The sequence below is a fragment of the Lampris incognitus genome, chromosome 8 (genome assembly GCF_029633865.1).
Source record: "Lampris incognitus isolate fLamInc1 chromosome 8, fLamInc1.hap2, whole genome shotgun sequence".
NCBI classification, from domain to species: Eukaryota; Metazoa; Chordata; class Actinopteri; order Lampriformes; family Lampridae; genus Lampris; species Lampris incognitus.
In genome coordinates, this window is record NC_079218.1 from 14,371,997 (window position 1) to 14,377,996 (window position 6,000).

Consider the following 6,000-nt stretch of genomic DNA (forward strand, 5'->3'; position numbering starts at 1 on the left):
CTGGGAGGATGAGGGTCGGATGAGCCCTGCCGCCAACGATTCTGAAATGTAATCGTCCATAGCAGCCTTCTCGGGAATGGAAAGGCTGTAAAGACGACTGCTAGGGAGAGAGGCCCCAGGACGGAGGTTGATAGCACAATCATATGGCCGATGCGGAGGGAGAGACTGAGCCCGCGTCTTGCTGAAGACCTCCCCGAGATCATGATACTCGGGAGGAACAGAGGAAAGATCGGGAGGAGGGGCAATCGGAACAGTCTGGACTGCTGGACCAGGTGCGGCCTGAAGACACCGGGCGTGACAGGAGGAGCTCCACTCCAAAATGTTACCAGACGACCAAGCAATGTGTGGCTCATGCTGAGCCAACCAGGGACGCCCCAAGATCACAGGAACTAAGGGAGACTGGATGACGAAGAACTGAAGGCTCTCCACATGGTTTCCAGCAATAGTGAGAGACACGGGACAGGACTGTCGGGTAACACTGGCCAGGCGGCGCTCATCCAGAGCAAAGGCCTCTATTGGCCTCTCCAATTCCTCACATGGAATGTTAGCTTGAGCAGCAAACGTAGAGTCCAAGAAACACCCATCAGCTCCCGAATCGATGAGTGCGCCTACAGTGAGCCGCTGGTCTGCCCAAGCCAGGGTAACGCTCACAAGATGGTTAGCCGGAGCAGGATGGCGGGAACAGGAAAGACGGCTCACTAGGATCTCCCGGGGTCCCAGTGAGCCTAATCTTTTGGCCGCGTAGGACACTCGCTGATCCGGTGTCCCTTAAGACCGCAGTAAAGACAGAGACCTGCCTTGAACCGGGCCTCACGTTCAGCGGGAGTCAGTCGTGTACGCCCAAGCTGCATAGGTTCCTCCTCTGTCACTGTCTGGGAGGAGGAGAGGCTTGCCACAGGGGAAGTGGAGTGCGACGAAGAAGAGCCCCCTTCGGAAGCTCTGGATGGCTGAGAGGTAGAAACGGTTCCCCGTAGACCTCGCTCGCGCCTTCTCTCGTGGAGACGTCCATCGATGCGGATGGCAAGGCTGATAAGGTCGTCGAGAGAGGTAGGATCCTCCCGGGTGGCTAGCTGATCCTTGACGGCATCGCTGAGGCCCCTACGGAAGGTTACCCGAAGTGACTGGTCGTTCCAGCCACTCTCAGCTGCAGCCAGCCTGAACTCGACTGAGTAGTCAGTGACACTGCCACTGCCCTGCTGGATCCTGCTCAATCGGACACCCGGATCCTGACCGTACACTGGATGATGGAATACCTTCCGAAGCTCAGCCACAAAGTCATCGTAGGAAGAGCAGAAACTGGCCCCATGGACCAGGAAGCAGTGGCCCACTGAGCAGCGCGGCCAGTCAGCAGGTTAGTCACGTAAGCAACTCTTGCAGCATCTGTGGTGAACCCCCTGGAATGGTGGGCGAAGACAAGCTCACACTGCATGATGAACGTGGCACAGGTCTCAAAGTTGCCATCAAAAGGCTTGGGATTGGAGATACTGGGCTCCCGGAAATCCGAAACATAAACGGTAGGATTGTCTAAGGCAACGGCTGCGGGCACTGCTGGAGGAGGGGCGGCCGGAACTGGTGGGACAGCTGGCTGGATGGTGATAGCCGCTGTGAGAGTTTGCAACTGCTTAAGAACCTCCTCTTGTTGGCTCGCGAGCGCCGCTTGCTGGGCCGAAAGAGAATCCACCGAAGCCTGGAGGGGTTGCACCTGAGCCCGGAGGCCCTGCATGGCAACAGCGGCCTCTTGTAGTTGCTGGCCGTGGGAGGCTGTAAGCTGAATCTGCTTATAGAGAGCAGCCTGGACAGGATTGGCGTCTGGGTTGTCTGGGTTCATAGTGAAGGCGAGTTCGTACTGTTAAGGTTTGTAGAACGAACCCAATAGCGACAACACAAGACAAAGTAAAGCACCAACCTGGCAGGACTCGTAGAGGAGAGCCGGCCGGGCCTGGACAGAAGGGGGAGGCGCTTCAGGCGGAACTTGAGGATAGCTTCTTAAAAATGGGAAAACGTAAACTGCCCCCTTAATCCGAAAAGGAAAAAACGTAACTGCTCCTTTAAAGTCCGAAAGGGAAAAAACGTAAACTGCTCCTTTAAAGTCCGAAAGGGAAAAAACGTAAACTGCTCCTTTAAAGTCCGAAAGGGAAAAAAACACAAACTGCTCCTTTAAAGTCCGAAAGGGAAAAAAAACACAAACTGCTCCTTTAAGGTAGAAGTCCAACCGAGTAATAAGATCCACAGTGAGAGAGGAGAAATTAGAATATCAAAAACTTGATCTCAACTAGAAAATCACGATGGGAAAATCCAATGGGGAAAACACAAAGAGAGTTCTTCTCCGAACAAGCTCTCAAGGAGAACTGACACAAGGGAATAATCAAACAAGCAAAAACACGGAGAATACTACAATCTGTACTCCACCGGGAGACACAGAAATGTCACAAAACTCGAGACGAAGAATTTACTCACGGGACTGTTCAGGACGAACTCGCGACGAGTTCTGGAAAGCAAACAAACTTATACTAGAGTGGTTAACGAGTAGGTAGGCTGCAGGTGTTTCAGACGCGCCCTTCCCCCGCTCTCATTGCTGGTTGCCAGGTTGGTCAACAGACCGAGCCCTAACAGGTAATCCATTATTGAATCATGTTTCCTTGAATAAGCATTTACATTGAATTGCTAATGTGTTAATGTGAACTCTGTTAAAGCCCTAAAACCAGGAAATAATTATGTCTGTTATCGCTGTCTAATATCCGTCATATCAAAAATGCTTTTTCATTAAAAGTGGATTACATCTTTACATTTTTCAAAATTTGAGCTAAATATGTATTGGTATGGGTCTAGGATGGTAGAACTGATTGTCCTGATAGATTCAAAAAAAAAAAAAAAGAGAATTATTCACCCGCTGAGAGAGAGAAAATCGATGTTCACAGAAAGTTGAATCAGCTCATCTGGACACAACGCTTATTGAGAGAAGTGTTTCATCACTCATCTAAGTGACCTGCAGGTATCCCCACCCTCATGACATATATAAGTTGCGTAACGACTGAAAACAACGATCGGTTTCATATGCAAATTGGTGTGAGCATTAACTAGAGTTACAACGGCAATGTGTACTATTCACAGAGGATTGGGGAATGGTTGCAATGACAGCATTGTAAGATGATGACAGATGTACTCTTTAGGCCCCTCTCCTCGGTTCAGGGACGGTCGCTCCCTCTTAACATAGATGGCCTCTTTGACTCCCAGTGCTCCTCCCTATCAAGGATGTGCACATCCTCATCCTTGAAAAAGTGGCCACTGGCCTGTAGATGGTGTAGACTGCGGAGTCCTGGCCTGACGTGTTAGCTCTCCTGTGTTGTGTCATCTTCTTGGCCAGCGTCTGTTTAGTTTCCCCCATGTACAAGTCACAACAATCCTCCTGGCACTTAACAGCGAACACTATATTGCTCTGTTTGTGCTGGGGGACCCGATCCTTGGGGTGGATCAATTTCTGGCACAGTGTGTTTTGGGGTTTGAAAGCAACCGAGAAGCGGTGTTTGGAAAATACACATCTCAACTGTTCTGAAACTCCACAAACTTCCTGACACCTGGATTATTGAGCATGCATAAAGACAAAAATCGATGCTGTTTTTGTCTGGGGGGGGGGGGGGAGAAACATTTTACTATCAAAAAAATGGAGGCCCCTTCATTCCTTCATTCATTCGTGGTAAAACAGCTCCAGCAATTCCTTGGCTTCACCAGCTTCTACCACCGGTTCATCAGAGACTACAGCCAAGCTGCTGTACCCCTCACCAGACTTACATCACCCAGTTCTCCCCACTTCTGGACCCCGCAGCTGAGCCAGCCTTTTTAGAACTACAGGAATGGTTCACATCCACACTGTCCTCATCCATCCCGATCCCTCATGACGGTCTGTTGTGGCGGTTGATGCCTCCGACTCTAGTGTAGGGGCAGTTCTCTCCCAGCGTTTGGCTACTAACATGAAGCTCCATCCTTGTGCCTTCTTTTCCTGCTGTCAGATCCCTGCCGAGCGAAATTATGACATCAGGAATTGGGTGCGGCTGGCCTTTAAACTCGCCCTGGAGGAATGGAGGGACTTGCTCGAGGGAGCTAAACACCCATTTATTCTATGGACAGATCATAAGAACATCGCGTACATTCAGACAGCGAAACCCCTCTACTCACGCCAAGCCTGGTAGGTGTTATTCTTTGGTTGCTTTGCCTTCACCCTCATGTACCGCCCAGACTCCAGGAACCTCAAGCCAGATGCGCTCTCTCAACTGTGTGCTTTGGTAGAGATGCGCCCTAACTCAGACACCATCCTTCCACCTTCCTGTGTGGTAGCTGCAATTACATGGTAGATTGAGTCTATAGTCAAGTACGCTCTACCAGACAGATGCAAGTAATGGGCCTGCAAATTGTCTTTTTACTCCTCATTCAGTTCGCTCTCAGGTCCTCCAGTGGGCGCATCCTGTCCCTCCTGAAGAGGTGGTTCTGATGGCCTGCTATGGATGCTGACACCAGTGCCTTCGTTGCCGCCTGCTCCATATGTGTCAGAGGAAAGGCCTCCTGCTGGCCTGCTCCACTCCTTGCCGGTCCGCAGTCACCCATGGGCCTGCATTGGCCTCTATTTCATCTCTAGACTCCCTGCCTTCACAAGCTAATACATTTATACTCAACACGGTGGATTGATTTTCTCAAGATTTACACTATGTGGCTCTCCGAAGCTTCCCACAGCCTTGAAATCAGCCGACTTCCTGTTATACCACGCCTTCCGACTCTATGGTATCCCCACAGACATCATGTTGGACCGGGGTCCTGAATTTATATCAAGTCTGGAAGGCCTTCTGCCAAGCCCTCAGGAGCTATGGTGAGTCTATCTTCTGGCTATCACCCCTAGAGTAACTGACAAATGGAATGGGCCAACCAGGACCTGGAAGTGGCGCTTTGTTGCGAGGCCTACCAACACCTGGCCTCCCGGAGTGCTCACCTCACTTGGATCGAGTATGTTCATAACTCCCAGTAAAGTGCAGCCCCTGGTATGTCACCCTTTGAATGTGCCATGGGTTTTCAACCACCTCTGTTCCCAGCCCAAGAGGAGGCAGTCCCCGTGCCCCCGGTTCAGGCCTACCGTCATCATTGTCAGAGGGTTTGGAAGGATGCCATGCCACCCTGCTCTGCTCTGCTGACTGCAACCGACACATTGCAGACCGGCATCGGACATCGGCCCCCAGATACCAACCAGGTCAAAAGGTTTGGCTATCTTCTAAAGATATTCTGATAGTCTTCTTCGAAGAAACTCACACCCTGTTACTTTGGACCCTTTGAAATTGACTCTATTATCAACCCCACGGTGGTTTGACTCAAGCTGTCGTGTCACATGAAGATTTATCCCATGTTTCATGTCTCCCAGTTAAAACTTGTCTTCACTGGCCCTTTGTCAACTCCAGTTGCCACCCCCCCCCCCCGCACTATCGACAGCCATCCGGCCTACAACGTCCAGCAGTTGCTGAATGTACGCTGCTGGGGCTGGGACTACCAGTCTTTAGTGGATTGGGAAGGATATGGACCATAAGAGCGCAGCTGGGTTCTCAGCCGGCACATCCTGTGCCTGTGCCTGGTCCAGGACTTTAATCGGGAGCACCCAGACAAGCCTGGAGGGTGGCCTGGGGACACCTGTTGAGGGGGGGGGGGTTCTGTTACGAATGTGTCTGTTCTCAGTTCAGTCACTCATTTTTTTTTGTGATTCCAGGAATGTGTGTGTGTGTATATATATATATATATATATATATATGTGTGTGTGTGTGTGTGTGTGTGTGTGTGTGTGTGTATATATATATATATATATATATGTGTGTGTGTGTGTGTGTTATATGTATATGAACTAACATGAGAGATAGGGAGACAGGCAAGCAGCTGGCTTGCCAGCAGCCCGAAAGAGAGATGGACGCAGCGGAAATGAGGTGATATCTACAGCTGTAATATTTTAATTTCTTTCTGACTGATGGTCTC